The sequence below is a fragment of the Oncorhynchus tshawytscha genome, linkage group LG25 (assembly GCF_018296145.1).
Source record: "Oncorhynchus tshawytscha isolate Ot180627B linkage group LG25, Otsh_v2.0, whole genome shotgun sequence".
NCBI lineage: Eukaryota > Metazoa > Chordata > Actinopteri > Salmoniformes > Salmonidae > Oncorhynchus > Oncorhynchus tshawytscha.
In genome coordinates this window covers 40,126,301-40,153,256 of record NC_056453.1, presented here as the reverse complement: position 1 = coordinate 40,153,256, position 26,956 = coordinate 40,126,301, and the positions used below count along the sequence as shown (strand labels likewise).

General features: G+C 41.8%; 1 pseudogene; it reads right to left on the bottom strand.

Moving 5' to 3' along the window:
* Positions 1 to 249: 249 nt before the first annotated feature.
* Positions 250 to 26,956, bottom strand: part of LOC121840758 — a 187,034-nt pseudogene continuing 160,327 nt past the window's right edge.

The window sequence follows — 26,956 nt, the reverse complement described above, 5'->3', positions numbered from 1 at the left end:
CTGACTAAATACGTTTTTTTTTGCCCCACTGTATATATATATATATATATACAGTGGGGCAAAAATATATATATAGCTTGAACAGATGGATTAGAATTGGGATTTCCTTCTTTTTTAAATTATTATGTTAATCAGATTTCCGCTGGGGCGTGGAAATTGTAGGTTAAGGGTTACACAAACTTTACACACCTTTGAGGCACATACACACAGCTTAATGCAGCAGGTGTTTTTAAGGAAAATACATGGAAATCAAAGCACAGGACCAGCTCCAGACAGGAAGCCTGGGAGGAGAGAGAGGCAAAGGTCGGGGGTCAAAGAAAAAATAATAGAGCAGAGCAGAGAAGAAAATATCATTAAAGTGTCACTCCTTAAAATATAATTTGACAGAGCACAGTTTGAATGACGGGGCTAGGGAGGGCTAGTGAAAAGTTTTGAAATGGAACATGGACATAATTGGTTAAATGGGCAAAATTGGTTAAATTGGCATCTGTGTACGTGGTGAGGATGATTGGCAGAAACCAGGCAGAAACCAGGGAGAAACCAGGGAGGAGACAGACTAGCGTACTGTACCTCCAATAAAGGCATCTCCTTCTCTGTTAGTGTCCACGATGTCACTCCGGTTAACGCTCAGGACAGGAAACACGGTCACCTTCTCACCTGGGGGACAACGACAGAGAGCGAAGGGAGAAATTGAGGATAAGTAATTGTTTAGTTAATCATTGTTACCTATATGACCCTGGGTCAAGGAACAAAGAATAACATGCTTCCAAATGTCATACACACTGTGATCAGTCAGTTGAGTGTAATTTCACAAGAGATTGTATCTTCAGGTGTAATGCCACAAGGTTATTTTTGTAGGACTTCACTATACAGTAAAAATGCATAGCAGTGATACGTTTTTACCCTTTCAACTCAGTATCATATCATGATGGATCAGTATCATTATCAAGGTGTATCAGTATCATATCACGATAGATCAGTATCATATCATGATGGATCAGTATCATTATCAAGGTGGATCAGTATCATATCACGATAGATCAGTATCATATCATGATAGATCAGTATCATATCACGATAGATCAGTATCATATCAAGGTGGATCAGTATCATAATAAGATAGATCAGTATCATATCAAGGTGGATCAGTAGCATATCACGATAGATCAGTATCATATCATGATAGATCAGTATCATATCACGATAGATCAGTATCATATCAAGGTGGATCAGTATCATATCAAGGTGGATCCGTATCATATCACGATAGATCAGTATCATTATCAAGGTACAACTCTCTGTATGGAGATCCCTGTGTAGGAACCTACAAGTACCTGGATGTGGCTTACACCTGTGGCTAAATGAGATCTTCTCTGAGGAACAAAGACCAGAGAGACCACTTGGATATCTTCCTCTTCTTCACGATAGATCAGTATCATATCAAGGTGGATCAGTATCATATCACGATAGATCAGTATCGTATCACGATAGATCAGTATCATCTCAAGGTGGATCAGTATCATATCCCGATAGATCAGTATCATATCGGGGTGGGTCAGTATCATATCACGATAGATCAGTATCATATCAAGGTGGATCAGTATCATATCACGATAGATCAGTATCGTATCACGATAGATCAGTATCATCTCAAGGTGGATCAGTATCATATCCCGATAGATCAGTATCATATCGGGGTGGGTCAGTATCATATCACGATAGATCAGTATCGTATCACGATAGATCAGTATCATATCACGGTGGATCAGTATCATATCAAGGTATATCAGTATCATATCATGATGGATCAGTATCATATCACGATAGATCAGTATCATATCACGATAGATCAGTATCATATCAAGATCGATCAGTATCATATCGTGATGGATCAGTATCATATCATGATGGATCAGTATCATATCACAATGGATCAGTGTTATATCACGATAGATGAAAATCATATCAAGATGGATCAGTATTATATCAAGATGGATAAGAGTTCTAGGAAATGAAAAAACAGTTACTTGGTTTCAATTTAATAAATTATTTAAATGCCATATTTAATCTTCAGCGGGATGTATTGCTTCAATTATCAGTAGCACGAGTAAAAAGAAGGGAAATTGGCAGAGCGAACAAAAGAAAAGCCAGAGAAATGTACCAGATGACAAAGTCTTGTGCTGTAGAATGACATTAAATCAACAACTTCTGTCAGTACAATCTGCACCACACAATGGATCTCTATCCCCTATTTAGTGCACTACTATTGACCAGAGCCCTATCAAAAGTAGTGCACTAAAGGCTGAAGTTTGGATGAAAGGAACATGAGGAGGCTGACAGAGATTCGAAAGACCTTCGAGTTTAGGATTTAAAGAGTTTAGGATTTTTAAAATGGTTATCACTAACTCGAACGAACATATATAGTGGTAATATGGCTGATTGCACCTTTAAAGAGAGAGAAAAAGCTAGCGACGACAAACAGAATGTAAAATGACGAGACCCCCTGCTAATGGAATAACAGTTCACTGATTCAACCTCATGAATTTCAACAAGCTTCCAGAACGTCCTCAGAGTCCACTGTGTCACTCATGAATAAGGTTCACAAGGCCTAGTTCTCATGAATTTCCCTGCATACAGAGGCATTATGTGACCCACCGCCTTGATTCAGTCTTATGCAGCAAAATGTTATTAAAATATATCTTTTTTTTAACATTGGATAAAAGCAGAGACACCGAGCTTCAAAATGGTATATCATCCACTGTATTTGAGACTTAATGGGAAAGGTTTGAAAGCAGTTTTGAAAACTGCTTTTGAAAAGTTGATAAACTTGTAACCTCACTTTTGAGAAAATGGCCTTTGAATGTTTGTTGGCATCTACAGTATATTACACTGTAGATAATTGGATACCATTTAAAACAAATCAAGCCACCACGTGAAAAGAAGCACATCAAATAAATGAACTGACAAGCTGACAGATACTCAAGGTATTTGACAGATGTAGCCTAACTTGACAGGATAACATCAATAATCACTCTTGTGAACACTCCCCCCTTTTCAAGAAAGCAGCTGATTGTCACTTTGATAATAAATTACAATAAAACCAAGATCCTTTTAAGATCAGCTAATTAGCTCCATAATGACTTTGCTTAATTAATGTTGCAAATGAAGCATGTGGACCCTCCCTCCTCCTCCTCCTCCTCCTCCTCCTCCCTCTTGAAAATTATTAACCACTTGACATCTTAACATGTACACTGTGCTAATAATAAATCATAGATTGTTAATTATTCTACAGTTAACAGATTATAATGATCAATTCCGAGATGTGTGTTTATTTAAAGAGAGGGTTTAATTAACAACACCAAATGCGAGCTCATGTCTACATCCCAAATGGCACCTTATTCCCTCTATAGTGCACTACCCATAGGGCCCTGGTCAAAAGTAGTGTACTATATAGGGAACAGAGTGCCCATTTGGGACGTAGACATGAGCTCGTATTGGTGTTGTTAATTAAACCCTCTCTTTATAATAGAATAATAGAATCCAGTATAATTATTGAGCATGGATTTCAAACACGTATGATTACAGCAGACGTTCTGTTCAATAGCCCTGAGAATATCAAACAAAATGGGGAAGTTAAATATGTTGACACAGTTTCAAACAAAAGGTTATTTCCTCATTAAGGTTTCCAGAGTGGGCAGCAGAGGAGGAGGAAGAGGATGAGGAAGATGAGGAAGATGAGGAAGAGAATGAGAAGGAGGGGGACAAGGAGGAATTGAGGAGGAAGAGGAGAAACCACACATCTGAGCTGTAAGCAGCTGGAAACAGAAGAGGCTAATGGGTTATAAACATGAACTTTGTAATGGCAATAACGTATCTTACTCTAACCTACTAACTCCCACCACCCTGTTAGAAGACTACAAAACCACACATAACCTAAAAAACTATCCATGATCATGACATAACCTATATTTAAACTAGATACAGAGAATAACTGTAGGCTACTGGGGGACTCAGGACCTCAGACTGGGGAAAAGCTTCACCTTCCAACCCTAAGCACACAGGCAAGACAACACAGGAGTGGCTCAAGTCTCTGAATGTCCTTGAGTGGTCCAGCCAGAGCCCGGACTTGAACCCAATTGAACATCTCTGGAGAGACCTGAAAATAGCTGTGCAGGGGCGCTCCCCATCCAACCCGACAGAGCTTGAGAGGATCTGCAGAGAAGAATGAGAGAAACTCCCCAAATACAGGTGTGACAAGCTTGTAGCGTCAGACCCAAGAAGACTTGAGGCTGTAATCACTGCCAAAGGGGCTGTAATCACTGCCAAAGGTGCTTCAACAAAGTACTGAGTACTGAATACTTATGTAAATGTGGTATTTCAGTTTTAATACATTTGCAAACATTTCTAAAAACCTGTTTTTGCTTCATCATTATGGGGTATTGTGTGTAGATTGATGAGTGGAAAAAAAACAATTTAATCCATTTTAGAATAAGGCTGTAATGTAACAAAATGTGGAAAAAGTCAAGGGGTCTGAATACTTTCCGAATGCTCTGTACATAAACATCGCACCACAACAGTATAACACTCCATTCTGTCATCCCTATGTCTGCCAATCCTTCATTTCATTGTATTTCATTTCACCAAGGACACGAAAGTTCACATAACTTCTTCTGAGAGTCAAATTAGTAGTTGACTAAACATTAGCTCAGGTTACAAGTACACCATACTCTCTGGCGATGTGGAAACACAAAGACACAAAGAGCTCATTGGCAGAGAACTGTCATGCCTATTTGTCCCAAATGGCACCCTATTCCCTACGTAAGTGCATTACTTTAGACCAGAGTCCATCAAAAAAGTAGTGCACTAGATAGAGAATAGGGTACCCGTTCGGGACTCGGTAACTTGGAAATGTTCATGAACAGGTTCCTGCCAAAGATCTGTGTCTCTGTTGACGTTGGCTGATGGCATGTCTGAAAACATCACTTTTACTAACTACACATTTCACTGTCTGTAATGAGGGGAGGGTCACCAAGTGCAGTCAGTCAGTCATTTGAACTTTCCAACTGTCCTTACACAGCTCAGGCTCTTCAAGCAAAGCCTGGCCGACGCGCCCCATGTAACTCAAAGTGCAGGGAGAGCTGGGACACACAGGTCTGGAAAGGAGACCATTTTTGTTCATGCAATATAATCGCTCAGAAAACGTGCAAGTGGTTTTGATTCGTTCTCTCAAATGTTCTAATCGTTGTATTGGATGGGGGGGGAGACAGCGCTCGAGGGCTGTGTTTGAGTGAAAAAGACACAGAGGAGGGCCAACCAGTAAAAGCACAGCCCCTCCTTCATTATCAACGCATTGTGCCGACCCCATCAGAGAGCTATTCCAGATTCTGAAGTCAGGAGGACTTGGAGAGCTAAGTGTTAGCCAGAATACTTCAGGCATTAGAATTTTAAAAAAATACTGATGATATGGTGGATTTGTTAATTGATTCAACAATGTGCCTGGTTGGCTTGCTGTGTGGGGGGTTGACTAAAGTGTTACAGTCGCTAACAAGTTCAACTGTAGCATTGATTCAATAAAGAAAGAAACAGGGATTTTTTATATTTTTTATATAATGAAATACATCCTTGGTAACAATTTGCAATAGTCTGACTTTTGCTCTCTTTAAACCTCGGCAACTCTCTAATTAACTAGGCTTGAACGGTTTGCTAATCATTCACTCAAGGAATTCTTTGTTCTTTGCGACTCACTTTGGCATTTTGCACCGATTAAGTACTTTGTTAACTATTGTTTTTCACACCATTAACTTGAGATAAATATAGGCTGTTACTTGTTGTGCAAAAAAATAAATAAAGATATTTATACCTTGGATATTTAGCCTACTGGATGGTGAGTACATCATGATATTAGAAATCAATGGCATTGTATTGTGACAGACTTCAGGTAAAAGTTTTAATGAACACTTGGCAGAACAGAACTGTACGTCAACACTATGAATACATTCCACTACATACACTAATTCAACAATGACAGTTTAATCAGTAACATAAAAAAAAAGGTATCCTTTATTTAACTAGGCAAGTCAGTTAAGACAAAATTCACAATGACGGCCTACCCCAGCCAGTCCCTAACCACACTGGGCCTATTGTGCAACGCCCTACGGGACTCCCAATCACAGTCGGTTGTGATACAGCCTGGAATCAAACCAGGGTCTGTAGTGACATCTCTAGCATTGAGATGCAGTGCCTTAGACCACAGCACCACTTGGGAGCTCATAAAGCTATTCATTCCCTGACCGGGAATCGAACCAGAGAGAGCTCTGAATCTTAACCACTAGACCAAGGTCAAACCAAATCAAATCAAATGTTATTGGTCACGTACACATGGTTAGCAGATGTTAATGTGAGTGTAGCGAAATGCTTGTGCTTCTAGTTCCGACAGTATGGTAATATCTAACAATTCCACAACAACTACCTAATACACACAAATCTAAGTAAAGGAATGGAATAAGAATATATACATATAAATAAATGGATGACCAATGACAGAGCGGCATAGGCAAGATGCAATAGATGGTATAAAATATAGTATATGAGATGAGTAATGTAGGATATGTAAGCATTATTAAACTGGCTAGAGATTTAAAATCTGTATGTAGGCAGCAGCCTCTCTGAGTTAGTGATGGCTGTTTAACAGTCTGATGGCATTGAGATTAGAAGCTGTTTTTCAAGTCTCTCGGTCCCAGCTTTGATGCACCTGTGCTGACCTCGCCTTCTGGATGGAAGCGGGGTGAACAGGCAGTGGCTCCGTTGGTCACATCACAATACAGTGGTTCCCAAACGGTGGGGTGCAGAACACTCAGTCGGGCTTTCAACTTCCTATTGAAAAATTTTTAATAGTAGAAAGCACGAGGCGCAATTTAAAAAATGAGGTCGTGCATCATCAGTTCCTTTTTGTCCTGTCAGTCATTACAAACCTTAGAGCTATTTATAACTAGTCAGAAATGTACAGATCAACTGGCCCACGTCAGCTAACGCTTTTAGCCAATAGATTTTGTTGAGTGACTCAGATATCACATGAAAACACATTAGACATGGCAAAATGTATGGAATTGCAGGAGACTAGCTTTAAACCTGCAGTATGTCCTCTCCACCAACAAGAGGGGTATGAACAGTTTGTGTCATGAACAGTGCTTGTGCCCATAGAAAAAGACGTCGCAATGATAGAAGGGGGGCCTGAGTGATAAACTTTGGGAACCCCTGTCATAATAAACGGGAAGCTTGTCAGACGTTCAAAATGACTAATGAGTGTTTTTTTCTCCGAGGAGTGCGCTCAACCGTACTGTAGAGTTAAAATACAACATTCAGCTCCTCCGTGAGAGAGTGTGAGACACTCGCACAACGAATAATAATACAATCTGGAACACTTCCAAACTGTGTCTCAGAGAGAGAAAACAACATTACCACTTTCTTGGCAAACACGTCCGATTAGCAGGCAGAGAAGTTGACATTCAATCTGTTTCTGTATCATAACCCAGCATCTTTATTTCACAAAAAAAAACTAAAACATATGACTGTAATTACTGTAGTGTAACCCCACGCCAAAAGATCATCGCCGCAGACGAGACCGAGATCCCTTCGAGACGAGCGATGAGAGAAATCACTGATAGGAGATGGTAAGGACCAGAGCAGAGGTCACTCTCACAGAGTCAGCTGCTAATTGATTACATCGCTTGCTGGAATGTGAAATGCAAACAGGGCCTGTCTTTATAAAGCATCACAGAGTGCTGATCGAGGATCAGTTTTCCCTTGATAACTCATAATGCATATGATTACATGGACAGGGGGGGGGGACCTGATCATAGATCAGAAGCACTTCTTCTATATTAATACAGTACCTGATGTATTTAACTGAAAATACATTGATTTAAGAAAGGCTATTTTATGATGGCAGATTCAACAGTGTTCATATAGTCTCAAACATCCCAGCTTCTGCTCTATAGTCGCTCCTGTTCACGTGAACATATCAGTACTAGTATTTAATTTAACTGGGCAAGTTTGTTAAAAAACAAATTCTTATTCTTATTCAACATACTCTAATATAATTATTTAAATATCAGAACAGAGTAGTTATTCACCCAACATTGGGATATGCATAAGCACTTAAGAGCTCATACTGTTGGGTAAGCTACCAAGGAGTTGGTCACGGTTGTGATAATGGACGGACCAAAGCGCAGCGTGATTCAAGTTCCACATCTTTATTTAAAGTGAAAACAACAAACAATGAAACGTGACCTACGTGGTGCTACATGCACGAAACAACATCCCACACATACAGGTGGAAACAGGCACACCTTAAGTATGATCCCCAATTAGAAACAACATCCCACACATACAGGTGGAAACAGGCACACCTTAAGTATGATCCCCAATTAGAAACAACATCCCACACATACAGGTGGAAACAGGCACACCTTAAGTATGATCCCCAATTAGAAACAACAATAATCAGCTGCCTCTAATTGGGAACCGTACTCAAACCTAAACATAGAATAACAGCGACTAGAACACACCCTAGTCACACCCTGACCTACAACACCATAGAGAACCAAGGGCTTTCTACGGTCAGGGAGTGCTTAACTTTAACATGTGGTGACAATACAACACATCAGATTAACCAGAATATAATTTACTTTCACGGGTGGCCAAAAATAACTATTTGCATGCCACGCCCCCACTAAGCCACGCCTCCAGTCTTCTGATCTGAACCGGTGGGTTATAGCTCAACAACCTAACAACCAAACTAAGTGACCCAACTGGCTTGGTTAAAATAACCCAACATTGTGTTCTGTCCAATATTTACCTAAATTGGGTTGTTTTTAAACCTAGCATTTTCAGAGTGTGGCTGCCTCACTGGCTAGACTGGCTGTGGCAGTTACAATAACATCTCTTTATTCTGGCAATTATACCACAGGGGAAGGGGATTCTCTGTCCTTAATCACTGTAAAATGGTTTAATGTGACGTTCAGAGGTTGGCAAATGATCAAATCCTGACAGGGGGACAAATTACGAACAAGTTTATTAGAGTCCCGCCTCTGGGAAATGAACATCTTTAATTATCTTTTTACATTGACATTTATTTGGCTCTGCTGAACATCAACGTGAATAAAAAGGAATGTTCACTCACACACACACACACACACACACACACACACACACACACACACACACACACGCACACACGCGCACGCACACGCACACGCACACGCACACACACACACACACACACACACACACACACACACACACACACACACACACACACACACACACACACGCACGCACGCACGCGCGCACGCACACGCACACACACACACACACACGCACACGCACACGCACGCGCACGCACACGCACGCGCACGCGCACGCACACACACACACACACACACACACACACACACGTTTTAAAGGAATGTGCATACATTTACACTGTAACATTGGTGAAGAACACCCCTCATGACATGTGATTGAACGACAACGTCATACGTATTCTGAATAATAAATATTAGCCTAATACTACATTATGACGAATTCACCTTGCAGACATGTGGGAAGGTGTGTGTTTAATCCTCAATCTGTAGTTGAGGATTAAACAGATTATATCTGTTTCTAGGGGTAATAGTACTGCAGCCTTCAGATTATATCTGTGTCTAGGGGTAGTAGTACTATATCCTTCAGATTATATCTGTTTCTAAGGTTAGTAGTACTATATCCTTCAGATTATATCTGTTTCTAAGGGTAGTAGTACTATATCCTTCAGATTATATCTGTTTCTAGTGGTTGTAGTACTATATCTTTCAGATTATATCTGTTTCTAAAGGTAGTAGTACTATATCCTTCAGATTATATCTGTTTCTAGTGGTTGTAGTACTATATCCTTCAGATTATATCTGTTTCTAGTGGTTGTAGTACTATATCCTTCAGATTATATCTGTTTCTAAGGGTAGTAGTACTATATCTTTCAGATTATATCTGTTTCTAAAGGTAGTAGTACTATATCCTTCAGATTATATCTGTTTCTAGTGGTTGTAGTACTATATCCTTCAGATTATATCTGTTTCTAGCGGTAGTCGTACTATATCCTTCAGATTATATCTGTTTCTAGTGGTTGTAGTACTATATCCTTCAGATTATATCTGTTTCTAAGGGTAGTAGTACTATATCCTTCAGATTATATCTGTTTCTAGTGGTTGTAGTACTATATCCTTCAGATTATATCTGTTTCTAGGGGTAATATACTACCAGCTCCAGTACCGCTACGTTTCTCCTGCCTACAGTCCTCTGAGACGAGGGATATGTTCCAGTCTTGAACTGAGACTATCTCCCTCCCCTCCCCAACTCCGTGTGTGTAGGTGAGTGTGTGTTTCTCCTGTGCACATCGTGTCAGTAGTCTGAACTGCAAGGGCAATGAGGAGAGACACCCCGTGGCTCCAAACAAAGGCTGTAATCAGAAACCATCATCTCTCCCCACATAGCTTTATCTCAGGCAGCGCTGCAACCCCATGCCTTGCTCTGTTCTGTTACGATGACACCTCCCTTTTAATGTCCACTAACACAGGTAACAAATAGGCCAGGATAGCAGTAATACTGTACTGTAGCCTAATGGGGGGAGAGGTGTGAAAAAGAAAGAGTTGACACTTTTAAATCACTAAGGACTTTCTGGAATCAGCCTAAGAGCGCAAAAAAAAAGTATACTTCAGAAATCAATGCTCGTGATCCCTTCCAACCTCTCTGATTATTTGAATGTCAGAATAGTCACAAAGGGCATCCTATTCTGTTTAGAGTGCACTTCCTTTGACCAGAGTCTGGTTAAAAGTAGTGCACTATATAGGGAATAGGGTGCCATTTGGGACACATCAAAAATACTTTCAAGGTAAACATGACTAACTACACATTAAATGACAGGAGAGTTTATCACAGACTTAGAATTTTCTCTCTGTAAACATTCGGTATCAACTGTCAAGTTATACATGAAAGTAAATGTTGTTGTGATTCAGCGACTAGTAAACAGCAGTCATCTATCATCATGTATTTAAGGCAATGTTCTGAAATTGTGAGATATGGGGTGGGAGTGAAGGGCAGAGATGCCTTACAGGGGACATAAACGCTCGCAAGATCAGGATGGTTGTACGAGGCGATAAGTTCCCTACAGTGAAGGAGAGAATGGAGAGGGACGATTAGGAAAGCAACCTAAAAATAGAATATTTCTGGTATTTAGTTAGGATTATTATGAGATGGTTATAACTGATTAGACAAGTCTTACAATGTGTTATAACAGCATCATACCTGTAGGCTTTAAGAACCAAAAATGTAATTTAGAAATAGAAAAGTTAGTTTGCCTACCGATAGTGGCCACAGTATTTTTATTTAACTTTTATTTAACTAGGGAAGTCAGATAAGAACAAATTCTTATTTTCAATGAAGGCCTAGGAACAGTGGGTTAACTGCCTGTTCAGGGGCAGAACGACAGATTTGTACCTTGTCAGCTCGGGGATTTTAACTTGCAACCTTCCACTACCCTGCCGCCCCATATCATCCTTGCCCTGAGTGAAGACCAGCACTCGTTGTCTCTTCTTGTTCACCTTGGGCAGGCTCTGGGCCCTCCTGGAAATCTCTGCAATGTCATCCGTCTGTGGAGAAATGATATGATTGCTTCACCACTTTGTTGAAATAACAAGCTTCTGCTACATTAGCCAAATGAACACATCACTACAGCTTTGCTGGCTGATATAAGGGCCGTTTCAGTCATTTCACTCAGTGCGGGTTCACAGGAGGGATTGATCAAGGTCAACGGGTTCACAGGAGTGATTGATCAAGGTCAGCGGGTTCACAGGAGTGATTGATCAAGGTCAACGGGTTCACAGGAGTGATTGATCAAGGTCAGCGGGTTCACAGGAGTGATTGATCAAGGTCAACGGGTTCACAGGAGTGATTGATCAAGGTCAATGTTCTTCGATGGGATATGTAGTCCATCTGAAACATTTTTGTGAGAATTAGAGAACAATATATATTGAGTCTTGCCGACATTACGTACACGTTTTAAACAAACCAGGGCTTTCTGTAAAGGCAACAAGGTCAGATTGCAGATCTAACATAGCTTGGTCAACAGTTGGGGCAATGGCATACATACAGTCCCTTCAGAAATATTCACAATATACCCTTGACTTTTTCCACAGTTTGTTACGTCACAGTCTTATTTTAAAATGGTAAATTCAGTTGATTGGACATTATTTTGAAAGGCACATACCTGTCTATATAAAGTCCCAGAGTTGCATGTCAGAGCAAAAACCAAGCCATGTGGTCGAATGAATTGTACATAGAGGTCCGATACAGAATTGTGTCGAGGCACAGATCTGGGGTACCAAAACATTTCTGCAGCATTGAAGGTCCCCAAGAACACAGAGGCCTCCATCATTCTTAAATGGAAGAAGTTTGGAACCACCAAGACTCTTCCTAGTGCTGGCCTCCCAGCCAAACTGAGCAATCCGGGGAGAAGGGTCTTCATCAGGGATGTGACCAAGAACCCGATGGTCACTCTGACAGAGCTCTGTATTTCCTCTGTTGAGATGGGAGAACCTTCCAGAAGGACAACCATCTCTGCAGCACTCCACCAATAAGGCCTTTGTGGTAGAGTGGCCACCCCTCAGTAAAATACACATGACAAACCGATTGGAGTTAGCCAAAAGGCACCTAAAGACTCTCAGACCAGACCATGAGAAACAAGATTCGCTCGTCTGATGAAACCAAAAAGGGCTGAATGCCAAGTGTCACATCTGGAGGAAACCTGGCACTATCCCTACGGTGAAGCATGGTGGTGGCAGCATCATGCTGTATGGATGTTTTTCAGCGACAGGACTGGGAGACTTGTCAGGATTGAGGGAAAGATGAATGGAGCAAAGTACAGAGAGATTATTGATGAAAACCTTCTCCAGAGCACTCAGGACCTCAGACAGGGGCAAAGGTTCACCTTCCAACAGGACAACAACCCTAAGCACCCAGCCAAGACAACGCAGGAGTGGTTTCGGGACAAGTCTCTGAATGTCCTTGAGTGGCCCAACCAGAGCCTGAACTTGAATCCTATCGAACATCTCTGGAGAGACCTGAAAATAGCTGTGCATGATCAGTCCCCACACAACATGACAGAGCTTGAGAGAATCTGCAGAGAGGAATGAGAGAAACTCCCCAAATACAGGTGTGCCAAGCTTGTAGCATCATACCCAAGAAGACTCAAGGCTGTAATCGCTGCCAAAGGTGCTTCAACAAAGTTCTGAGTAAAGGCTCTGAATACTTATGTAAATGTGATATTTCAGGTTTGTCTTTTATATACATTCACCCAAAAATTCTAAAGACCTGTTTTTGCTTTGTCATTATGGGGTATTGTGATGTCATTATGGGGTATTGTGATGTCATTATGGGGTATTGTGATGTCATTATGGGGTATTGTGTGTAGATTGATGAGGGAAAAAACAATTTAATCACTTTTAGATTACGGCTGTAACGTAACAAAAAGTCAAGGGGTCTGAATAGATTCCGAAAGCACTGTAACAGTGTCGTCCTCATACAAATGAATATGATAAGTTTTAACAGATAAACCAATATTATTTCCACAGTATAAATAGTAAAGAGAACAAGTCCCAATACTGACCCCAAAACGAGGAGTGGGGATAGGCTAGGCGGTGTAATACATGAAGCAGGCCCTGATTACATCCCAAATGGCACACTGTTCCCTATAGACAGTAGTGCACTACTTTCAACCAGATCCCTATGGACCTTGGACGAAGTACTGCACTATGTAGGAAACAGGGTGCCGTTTGACAGTATCTGCACAGAATGGATAACCCTGGAGACTAACACAACTCTCTATTGAGCCTCCCTTTGATCATCAGAGGGATAAAAACCCCACACCTGTCAAGCCTCTTTTACTAGTAACTTATCATGATGTACAATGAGCAGGAGGAATGTCTCTATCAGTGGCTCACAGTAGGGTGGACCATGACCGGAGCTGCAGTTTGATCATTTGGTCCCAGTGGCTCAGTGCATTGTGCTTTAGAGAACGGTGGAATGTAGATTTGATTCCAACATGGGAAACATTTACTGTCAACGTTAACGTCCAAGTCGCCTTGGATTCAAAACTTCTGCTAAATGATCATATTTCCTTACATTATATTTATATATTTATATGATTATATTTTTATTAGAACGCATCCAACAACAACAACAACAAGCCTCTTCTAAGACAATCATAGCAGTGTGGTTGTTTATCTACATTGAGGAACCTTGAGGGAAACCAAAGAAAGCCTAACAGGAAGATATCAGAGTGCCAGGTCTCCTAAGAAACGCTACCAGCCAGCTCCACTGCCTTCCACAGTCCAGCCGGTGAGCTTTAGCGCCTCCCAAACGGCCTTTAAAACCAGTCTAAAGAGGTCGGCCGAGACCTTGGACAGAGGCAAAATGGTTGTAACACTCTTAAGTGCTAATGGAGAGTAGGGCTGTGGCAGTCATGACATTTTTGTCAGCAGGTAACTGTCATGCAAATAACTACCAGTCTCATGGTAATTTACCCTTAATTACCGTAAATATGTTTAGCATCTTTGAGCTTCCACACGTAGCCCACAATCCAGGCACTCTACATTTTAATAAGTCTAATAAATCTATTTAATATAGCCTACACCATCACAATAAATTCATTATTTATTTTTGGCAGGTCTAAATAAACATTACGATATGAAGGAAATGTATTCTATTTCGGAAGAACAGAATAGCATATTCTGAGTTGTCCTTAGTTGTCCTTATGTTAGGTCCTGATCTGACTATGCCATATGGCTGTGGGCTACACTACTGTAGTTCATTAAGCAGACAAGATTAGCTTATAATTCCGGTGGCATTATTTGACATTATTTTATGGGTAGAAGAATACAATTGAACATAGCTGAATAAAATAGAAAGAATATTGTGATTGTGACATCATTCTGTGGTGAGCTGTTAATAACAAAGTGGTAACAGGTTCTCCTTCATGCTTTATTTAGAGTTATTTATGCAACTTTAGTTGTGATACAAATGTTAGGCTATACAGTATGTTTGGATTTTTAATACATTGTAAGGCTGCATGATGTGCATGATGTGCATGATGTGACTCCAATGATGATTTGAATAGAATCTCATGAAAGACATGAGCTCTGCTCTGTTTCTTACGCAGGCTGCACACACTTCATCAGTCTCTCATTCACTATTTGACAAGCACCTGAATGTAGTAGAGTCAAACAGAGGAAATCCATCCCTTGGTCACGTGTTTAATATGCCAGGTTAGCTACACAGGTTGTAAAGTGGATTCATGTGCTTTATTTTGAGAATATAACAATAAATATAAGAGCACGAGAAAGCTGGGATCCTCTTTTAAAAAGTGACCACTGGCAGGTGAAAACTCTGTTTTTACACACAATTACAAAATGACTGGGCTTATAAGAACACATGTTTCCCCTGGCTCTGTAGGCTATTGGCACTCCAACCGTGTTCCAGGGGTCATGTTTCTCTAGGCTCTGTAGGCTATTGGCACTCCAACCGTGTTCCAGGGGTCATGTTTCCCCTGGCTCTGTAGGCTATTGGCACTCCAACCGTGTTCCACGGGTCATGTTTCCCCTGGCTCTGTAGGCTAATCGCACTCCAACCGTGTTCCAGGAGTCCTTGGTCTATTATGGTAAACTATTTGGCCACTTCAGTTGCGATACAAACCTTATCAAAATATATAGGTCTATGGGCTAGGTCACATGATGCATTGTGACTATGGTTTGAAGACTATGGTTTGAAAAGGCCCCCCCCCCCAAAAAAAATGCATACACTGTTTCTTGCTAGTCCAGTTGTAAAGAGAAGCTCTGTGCTTATTATTAGGACAGTTGAGGTATAAATATAGTAGGCCCAGCCTTTAGAAACGTTTGAGCAACATGGGCTTATAGGAACACATGTTTCATTCCATGCATCAACCAGCTATGAGGAGCTATTGCTATGCAACAGGTAATCCTATTCAACTCCAACACTGATTGCAGGGCTCTCGTGAAGTGCTTGATTTTGATTTTCGATATAATTTGCATTGATATCAGAGTGATTAGAAGGACAACAGAGCAACAGAGTACCAGGCCATTAGAGCGACTGGCCATTTGCGAGTTTGGTCGGCTACCAATGACCATCAGCAGCATCAGAGTGCAGTTTTTGGAGAAGCCTTAACGATCATGTGTTATTCGTCATGACTCAAGACTGCCCGTGTGAGAATAATACGATCACCCAGGGCAGGAGTTAACACCAGAGGCTGTTAGCAGGCAACAGCAACTGATACAGTAACTATTATGATAATAAGAAAGTCAAAACACATACACACACACACACAATGAATTCAATATGTTATTTTCACCTGGGGGATTGTTTGTATAGCCTACTTACCTAGCAACAACTTCCTATGGCAACAGCACAATATGGAAAACAGATCACATTAAATTCAACTTTTTCAGGGGTGGATTCGTTATGCAGTAATTGTGAATGATTCATTGTGTAGTAATTGTGAATGATTCATTGTGCAGTAATTGTGAATGATTCACTGAGCAGTAATTTTGAATGATTCATTGTGCAGTAAGTGTGAATGATTCATGATTCATTGTGCAGTAATTGTGAATGATTCACTGAGCAGTAATTGTGAATGATTCATTGTGCTGTAAGTGTAAATTATTCATGATTCAATGTGCAGTCAGTGTAAATGATTCATTGTGCAGTAAGTGTAAATGATTCATCGTGCAGTCAGTGTAAATTAATCATTGTGCAGTCAGTGTAAATGAATCATTGTGCAGTCAGTGTGAATGATTCATTGTGCAGTTAGTTTGCTTGATTCATCGTGCAGTAAGTGTAAATGATTCATCGTGCAGTAAGTGTAATTGAATCATTATGCAGTAAGTGTAAATGATTTATTATGCAGTAAGTGTAAATGATTAATTGTGCAGTAAGTGTAAATGATTCATCGTGCAGTAATTGATCGGATCAAAAATCGACTGCATATACACTTCAGTTGGTTGAGATGATGTGAAGTTTTTTCCAACCACAGAATATGACAGGTTTATCAAGGTGTTCATCGGTATCAAAGCCGCTGAAAAATGTATCTTCCCCCGTGCAGAGAGGCTGTTAGTGAGGCAGCGGTTCAGTCCCAAACGGCATCCTACTCACTATATAGTGCACTACTTTTGACAGTTATTGCACCATATGGGGATTTGGGTGCCATTTGGGATGCAAGCAGTGCCAAGGAAAGATTAAATTACTGCTGGTCTGCGACACCTCATCAGACACCTTGTCAGACACCTCGTCAGACACCCTATCAGACACTTCATCAGACACCTCATCATCAGATACCTCATCAGACACCTCATCATCAGACACCTCATCATCAGACACCTCATCATCAGACACCTCATCAGACACTTCATCAGACACCTCATCATCAGATACCTCATCATCAGATACCTCACCAGACACCTCATCAGACACCTCATCAGACACCTCATCAGACACCTCATCAGATACCTCATCAGACACCTCATCATCAGACACATCGTCAGACACCTCATCATCAGACACCTCATCAGATACCTCATCAACAGACACCTCATCAGACACCTCATCAGATACCTCATCATCAGACACCTCATCAGACACCTCATCAGACACCTCATCAGACACCTCATCATCAGATACCTTATCAGACACCTCATCAGACACCTCATCAGACACCTCATCAGACACTTCATCAGATACCTCATCGTCAGATACCTCATCATCAGATACCTCATCAGACACCTCATCATCAGACAACTCATCATCAGACACCTCGTCAGACACCTCATCATCAGACACCTCATCAGACACCTCATCAGACACCTCATCATCAGACACCTCATCATCAGACACCTCATCAGATACATCATCAGACACCTCATCAGACACCTCATCAGATACCACATCAGACACCTCATCAGATACATCATCAGATACCTCATCAGACACTTCATCAGACACCTCATCATCAGATACCTCATCATCAGATACCTCACCAGACACCTCATCAGACACCTCGTCAGACACCTCATCATCAGACACCTCGTCAGACACCTCTTCATCAGACACCTCATCAGATACCTCGTCATCAGACACCTCATCAGACACCTCATCAGATACCTCATCAGACACCTCATCAGACACCTCATCATCAGATACCTCATCAGACACCTCATCAGATACCTCATCAGACACCTCATCAGACACATCATCAGACACTTCATCAGACACCTCTTCATCAGATACCTCATCATCAGATACCTCATCAGACACCTCATCATCAGACAACTCATCATCAGACACCTCGTCAGACACCTCATCATCAGACACCTCATCAGACACCTCATCAGATACCTCATCACCAGACACCTCATCCGACACCTCATCAGATACCTCGTCATCAGACACCTCATCAGACACCTCATCAGATACCTCATCAGACACCTCATCAGACACCTCATCATCAGATACCTCATCAGACACCTCATCAGATACCTCATCAGACACCTCATCAGACACATCATCAGACACTTCATCAGACACCTCTTCATCAGATACCTCATCATCAGATACCTCATCAGACACCTCATCATCAGACAACTCATCATCAGACACCTCGTCAGACACCTCATCATCAGACACCTCATCAGACACCTCATCAGATACCTCATCACCAGACACCTCATCCGACACCTCATCAGATACCTCATCATCAGACACCTCATCAGACACCTCATCAGACACCTCATCATCAGACACCTCATCAGATACCTCATCAGACACCTCATCAGACACCTCATCTCATCTGTGGCCATCTCAAGGAAAAGACTGCTAAGTGTGTTAGGGTGCACTGACGGCTTTACAGAGCGAGAGAGACAAACGTTAAATAGTAATTGACATGGCTACATTGCATATATCTGGTAAAAAAAATGATTTAAGTATGGTTATTATAAAAATTATTAATATAAATTTAGAAAGCAGGTAGCAGAAAAAGACATGCAATTCATCCTTTGGTCTTCCTTTTGCCAATATGAAGCACCTGGTTGCACCAACCAAACTCTTTAAAAACATTTATTTATTTATTTTAAGTGAAGTGACACTTAACAAAAGTGAAACTTTATAGCAAAAGTGACAGCAAGATAAATATATGTAGAAAAACATCCTTGAACCGCAAACCAGCTAGACATGAGTACATAGCTATTAGTGATATTTGAAGAATCACATTTATCCAATCTGGGAGATGACATGTTTTGGTCCAGCAGCCACTGTGGCAGGTAGCTGGAAAAACAAATCTACCACCACTCACACTTTTTTACCAGCTAATATTTATATATATATATTTTTGACATAATTAAACATCAACAACAACGACAAGAACAAACAGATGAGCATGTACTACTAGTAAAAAGTAATGTGGTATATTGTTAAATAAAACATAAATAATACTGAACTGGCTTGCTGACCCTGGCAATGTGCTGCAACATGCTACCGTAAGTAGGGCCCTAAAAAATCGGTTTATTTTTTAACAAATTCCGTTTGGCAGTTGGCAGGTGTTAATTTTCCCACCCTGTATCCGATGCAATTTTGCAGTGTTCTGGCAAATCAAGTTGACACAGAAAATGTCAGAGAATTGGTTAGTGCTGGAAGACGCTTTGCCCTTTATATTTACTTGTTGAAATGTGAGATTTTTCCTCTCTCCCTCCCACCCTCCTCATCCCCCTCTCCTCTCTTTCTCTGTGGAAGCTGTCAGTGCCATCAGGAATCTATTTCCATTCCAGTCACGTTGATCACACCGTAAGTGATTCTGGACGACAAATATTCATGCAGAGAAGAACTATATTCAAGGGAGAGCTCTACTTCCGAAACAGAGAAAACCACTTAAACATATCGAAATCAGATTCCATTTTTCTTTTAAAACTCACCCGTTTTGTTTGTCTTTTTAAATTCATGTTTAAAAAGTGACTCAGGGATATAGGTTGTTGAAACATTTGCAGAGGCAGGCAAAGCAAAAAATGTATTCATCATTTAAGGCGCAGCCCCACTTAAAACACATACATCATTCTGTGTACTAACAAGTCTGTAATTTGATTGACTGGATTGACTGGATTATACTGTAGTAGGGAGAGGGGAGACATATTATCTCAGAGAGTAATGACACTGATGAGAGAAGCTTTTTAACCCCTGAAGAGAGAAAAGAGAGAGAGAGAGAGAGGGCGAGAGAGGGAGTGAGTGAGTGAGAAAGAGAAAGAGAGAGATTGTGGGAGAGAAAGAGAGAGAGAGAGAGGCAGAGAGGGAGAGAGAGAGAGAGAGAAAGAGAGAGGGAGAGCGAGAGGCAGAGAGAGAGAGAGAGAGAGAGAGAGAGAGAGAGAGAGAGAGAGAGAGGGGGGCAGAGAAATAAAGAAAGAGAGGGAGAGAGAGAGAGAGAGAGAGAGAGAGAGGGGCAGAGAAATAAAGAGAGGGAGAGAGAGGCAGAGAGAGAAAGAGAGAGGGAGAGAGAGAGGCAGAGAGAGATTGAGATACAGAGAGAGAGGGAGAGGCTTGAAACCATGCCCAACATCTCAGCGTCCCAAGAGGCTTTTCAAAATTCAACACATAACATCTGTAGGCGATGTTGGGTGCAGACCTAGCAGAGTGTGTCATAATAACACAGAGAGAGAGAGAGAGAGAGAGGGGAGAGAGAGAGATGAGGAGAGAGATGAGAGAGAGAGAGAGAGAGAGAGAGAGAGAGAGATGAGGAGAGAGATGAGGAGAGAGAGAGATGAGGAGAGAGAGAGAGAGAGAGAGAGAGAGAGAGAGAGAGATGAGGAGAGAGAGATGAGGAGAGAGAGAGATGAGGAGAGAGAGAGGAGGAGAGAGAGAGAGAGAGAGAGAGAGAGAGAGAGAGAGAGAGAGAGAGAGAGAGAGAGAGAGAGAGAGAGAGAGAGACAGAGAGAGAGAGACAGAGAGAGAGAGATGAGGAGAGAGAGAGAGAGAGAGAGAGATGAGGAGAGAGAGAGAGAGAGAGAGAGATGAGGAGAGAGAGAGAGAGAGAGAGAGAGAGAGAGAGCTGGGTGAACAAAGAAACATGACGACTGCCAGGTTTCCATGGCAACTGCTGCAAGGCCTGGAGAGTATAATAGCACATCAATCATTGACCAGAAAAATAACTAAATTATCAGCAAAAATAAACCTTTAGGATCTGGTTAGTAACTCACCTACTGGAAACCTTGCTCTTTGACCAATGTGTCTGTTCCTGAAGAACACAAAAAAAACATTTTTACAGAGTCAACAGGTTGTCAACAGGTTGTCACTGTGTGAGCATCCCAAATGGCAGGCTATCCCCTATATAGTGCACCTGTTTTGTCCAGGACCAATAGGGTCCAAAGTAATGCACTAAATATGAAATAGGGTGTAGGACACAACCACTGTTGGCATGCAGTACAAGACCTCTCACTTCCTCCAAGCCACTTCCGTCCTCTCACTTCCGTCCTCTAGCCACTTCCTGCTGTACAAGACCTCTCACTTCCTTCCTCTAGTCACTTCCTTCCTCTAGTCACTTCCTGCAGTACAAGACCTCTCATTTCCTCCAAGCCACTTCTGTCCTCTCACTTCCTCCAAGCCACTTCCGTCCTCTCACTTCCTTCCTCTAGTCACTTCCGTCCTCTAGTCACTTCCTGCAGTACAAGACCTCTCATTTCCTCCAAGCCACTTCCGTCCTCTCACTTCCTTCCTCTAGTCACTTCCGTCCTCTAGTCACTTCCTGCAGTACAAGACCTCTCATTTCCTCCAAGCCACTTCTGTCCTCTCACTTCCTTCCTCCAGTCACTTCCGTCCTCCAGTCACGTTCTTCCTCCAGTCACTTCCTTCCTCCAGTCACTTCCTTCCTCCAGTCACTTCCTTCCTCCAGTCACATCTTTCCTCCAGTCACATCTTTCCTCCAGTCACTTCCTTCCTCCAGTCACTTCCTTCCTCCAGTCACTTCCTTCATCCAGTCACTTCCTTCCTCCAGTCACTTCCTTCCTCCAGTCACTTCCTTCCTCCAGTCAGGTCCTTCCTCCAGTCACTTCCTTCCTCCAGTCACGTCCTTCCTCCAGTCACGTTCTTCCTCCAGTCACTTCCTTCCTCCAGTCACTTCCTTCCTCCAATCACTTCCTTCCTCCAGTCACTTCCTTCCTCCAGTCACATCTTTCCTCCAGTCACTTCCTTCCTCCAGTCACTTACTTCCTCCAGTCACATCTTTCCTCCAGTCACTTCCTTCCTCCAGTCACTTCCTTCCTCCAGTCACTTCCTTCCTCCAGTCACATCCTCTCGATTCTATCCTCCAGTCACTGACTGACTGTGACAGGTGTGATGATCAGAGACTTGAGTCTGAAGGAGTAGTTCCATTCTGCTGCTGTGCTTCCTGAATGAGCAGTGCACTCACAGGAGCACGAGCCCCTTTAATCTCAATGCCCCACTTTAGCTCATCTTACTATTTATTTTCATGTATTTATTTATTATTTATTTACTGTTATTTGACCAGGTAAGTTGACTGAGAACACGTTCTCATTTACAGTATGGACCTGGGGAATAGTTACAGGGGATGAATGAGCCCATTGTACAATAACAACAGTGCATGAGAAGAAGACAATGTCTGGATCACAAATGGCACCCTATTGCCTTTATAGTGCCCTTCATAGTGCCCTTTATAGTGCCCTTCATAGTGCCCTTTATAGTGCCCTTTATAGTGCCCTTTATAGTGCCCTTCATAGTGCCCTTTATAGTGCCCTTTATAGTGCCCTTCATAGTGCCCTTCATAGTGCCCTTTATAGTGCCCTTCATAGTGCCCTTCATAGTGCCCTTTATAGTGCCCTTTGTAGTGCCCTTCATAGTGCCCTTCATAGTGCCCTTCATAGTGCCCTTCATAGTGCCCTTCATAGTGCCCTTTATAGTGCCCTTTATAGTGCCCTTCATAGTGCCCTTCATAGTGCCCTTCATAGTGCCCTTTATAGTGCCCTTTATAGTGCCCTTCATAGTGCCCTTTATAGTGCCCTTCATAGTGCCATTTATAGTGCCCTTCATAGTGCCCTTCATAGTACCCTTTATAGTGCCCTTCATAGTGCCCTTCATAGTGCCCTTCATAGTGCCCTTTATAGTGCCCTTTATAGTGCCCTTCATAGTGCCCTTTATAGTGCCCTTCATAGTGCCATTTATAGTGCCCTTCATAGTGCCCTTCATAGTGCCCTTTATAGTGCCCTTCATAGTGCCCTTCATAGTGCCCTTTATAGTGCACTGCTTTTGACCAGGGCCCATAGGGGCATTCAGAAACAACCCCAAATCATCCCCCCAGCCAATGAAACTGGCTGTAACACAGACAAGGGGTTTCCTAGTTTACACCAATGCAATTCAATAACAGTGACCACAACACAGCATTATTTAGAGTGTACGAGACTTGTGGTGGTTTCTAGCAGCAAGGTGATGTTATTAGCTCTGTTTAATCAATGGCCAGACGTTTGCTGTAGGCTGCTGCCCGATGAAATGGACACAAATCACCAGTGACAAGTCCATTCTCTCAACTCACTTCTGACCCTTAGACAAAACAATAAGTCAATGCTATGATGCTAAATGATCCAATTATATGGAAAGGCGTCTGGGGTTTCGCTGGCAGTGTGACCTTGGGAGAGAAAGAGAGGTTGACAATCTGGTCCTCCTCACAGAAGTGAGGGAGGAGATGGAGTAATGTGTGTATGTGGTGTGTGTGGTGTTTGTGTGTGTGTGTGTGTGTGTGTGTGTGTGGTGTGTGGTGTGTGTGTGTGTGTGTGGTGTATGTGTGTGGTGTATATGTGTGTGTGTGTGTGTGTGTGTGTGTGTGTGTGTGTGTGTGTGGTGTGTATGTGTGTGGTGTGTATGTGTGTGTGGTGTGAGTGGTGTATGTGTGTGTTTCTGTGTGTGTTTCTGTTCTGTGTGTGTGTGTGTGTGTGTGTGTGTGTGTGTGTGTGTGTGTGTGTGTGTGTGTGTGTGTGTGTGTGTGTGTGTGTGTGTATGTGTGGTGTGTCAACAGAAGAGGAGGAGACAACATGGAACAATAAGGTTATGGAGCCCAGGGGGAACAGACATGCCTCTCTGTCTCCGTTCCCTCATTACTGGGCCAGAGATGTGTCAATTCATCTAGTAACACACACACACACACACACACACACACACACACACACACACACACACACACACACACACACACACACACACACACACACACACACACAGTGTGGTGGGCACCATGTTCATTTATTTACTAGATATTGACTTTTCTCCTTGTCAAATGTGTAAACAAAACAATGACACTTTATCTGGAGCCCCTTAACCAAGGTCTGCATCCCCAATGGCACCCTATTCCCTATGTAGTGCACTACTTTTCACCAGATTCATATGGGTCCTGGTCAAAAGTAGTGCACTGTACAGGATATATGGTGCCATTTGGGACAACTTTTAAAAAAGGCACACGAGTGCAGGTTGAATAATAGTTATCCAAGTCTCTTGTTGGTTGGTCTGTAGCCTTCAGTCACCCAGTTAGCTACAGTTGCATCTGTGTGTGTGTGTGTGTGTGTGTGTGTGTGTGTGAAATGCTCTTCTGTGTAAGTGGGTGTTGGTGGGCAGCATAGAGAATGAATAAAATGGCGGTAACAATTTATATGAGCCACCTGTGTGTGATGTATTGTAGCCATTTTATGTATTTATATGTTATATGGGTTGTTAGGCTAGATGGAGCAGCACGTTGGTATGAATGCTTCCAGCTTAACACCAAACTCTACAACTCATGTGTGAACACATTACAGTATATAAGAATGCAAATAAAGTTGTATTGAATGAAATTGAATGTATTTACAGCCCTTGTGCGTTTAGTGAGGCATCCCAATTCTGATATTTATTTTCAATAATTGGTATTTTGACCAATCAGATCAGCTTTGAAAAAGATCTGATTTGAACAGATCTGATGTGATTGGTCAAAATATCAGAATTGGGCTGCCTGTCTAAACGCAGCCTTATCCTCCTCATTAAAGATGGAATCCGTATGAGGAGGAAACAGCGTCACTGTTCTCCCCAACGCCTTTGTTATTGTTTTTGGTTTTGTGGCTGGAGCATCAGGCAGAGCGGTAAAAACAAACTACAGTACATCAGCTGCTGTTCTGTCTGGCGTGCAATGATGTCCCAGGGACAAAAAAAAAAAATATAGTTTTTTGTTTGTAGTAACTTATTTGATGTTGTAATATCCTAAAAGGACATAGCAGTTTCACCAATTAAGAGCTATTTATACCCTACAGAGCGTAGGGCAGTGTCGCAATGTCGTTTTTTTGTCACAAAAGGTGCGGCTCCTTGTAGTGTGCTCCTAAATTTGACATACTCCTGTGCCACATAAAAATTGTAACGGCCAGGTATTATTCCTTATTCCTCTACAGACTAACCTATTTTGCATTGATATGTAAATATAATCTCAGCGACTGTTCAAACAATAAACCAAACAACAGCCTTATTAGATTCGCCCCAAAAGGTATTTTGTTTAGAGGTGACAACGTTATTCTAGGATATTTGGAGACGTAAAAACATATAGCCATGTGCTTTTCTTTTTTCGTGACCAACAATGATGACATTCTATGTTTAGCTGATATGGGAGCGAATACATTGAAGCAGTACAACAAACTGAGATAATGTTGTAGGTTACACCGGCAAGATTTGCCAAGGAATATGCCAAATTGGAGATATGGGAAGCTAAACAGATAGCTAGCTAGCAAAGTTTAGATAACTTTCTGTACAACAAGACAATAGATCTTATTTGCTTTCACAACAAATGTGAAGACAACAAGAAAACCTCTGTTGCCCCCTTGTGAATGTTGCTATTTTGGAGTCTTGACCGGTGAGGTATCATATTAACAAAAGGGGCACTTTGCCCCCCCCCCCCAAAAAAAATTGGACTCCCCCCAGCGCACGCAGACACATAGAGCTAACTAAGCACGTTGTGTGTGAGGAACCTTTAAGTGATGTGGCAGGTTGATGAATATGGTCGTAGGTGTACAGAAAGGTAAAATATAACATGGAAAGCTAAGAACATCAGCCCTCTCTCTAGCTGCAGACTGGGGAACATACAGCCATAGTTAGTAAAAAAAAGCTATCAGAATGTGTGAGATGTTTCTGCTGTCAGGGGCTCGTACAGTCAAAGAGATATTTTTAGAAGGCTTAAACTAATAATCCTGAGCCCCAGTCAGAGGGGGGAGGGAGGGATTCAACCATTTCTTGCCAAGCAAAACGAAACAGGAAATTCACGTCATGCATAGGGCATTTTTCAAAGCTTCAAACTGTTTGGACTGGCGTACTGTAGTTTCTCCGGAATCCCGTGCAAAGTATAGAGTACCGATCGCTGTCCATGGTTCTGGAATTGAGACGTCTCCGCGGCTGCCTATCAATAGGCTGCTATCAGATTATGTTGTGGTGCTAGTGCTTGTAGTAGCCTATAGCCTTAATGGATACATGATGATTCGTTTTTTTTTGTTGGAGGGGGGGGGGTCATTTTCTCATGTTAATTAAGCCTAACGTTTACGTTTCACAAAGCTACAGGCCTATGGCGTGGCAACGCTGCTATTTCGAATACTGGTTGGCGACAATAAAGTATTTATTTAATTATTCAGTAATTCAAGTGGGAAATTCAAAACATTTCAGATTTGTAAAAAATAATTTTCGATGCAACAGCATATTAATCAGTAACCAATCGATTTTTTATTGATATACAACTGCCCCGTAGGCCTGTAGCCTACCTTTGCCGTCCTCACTCTCTCTAGCAGCTTGGATACAAAGTTGGTGCTGCTTA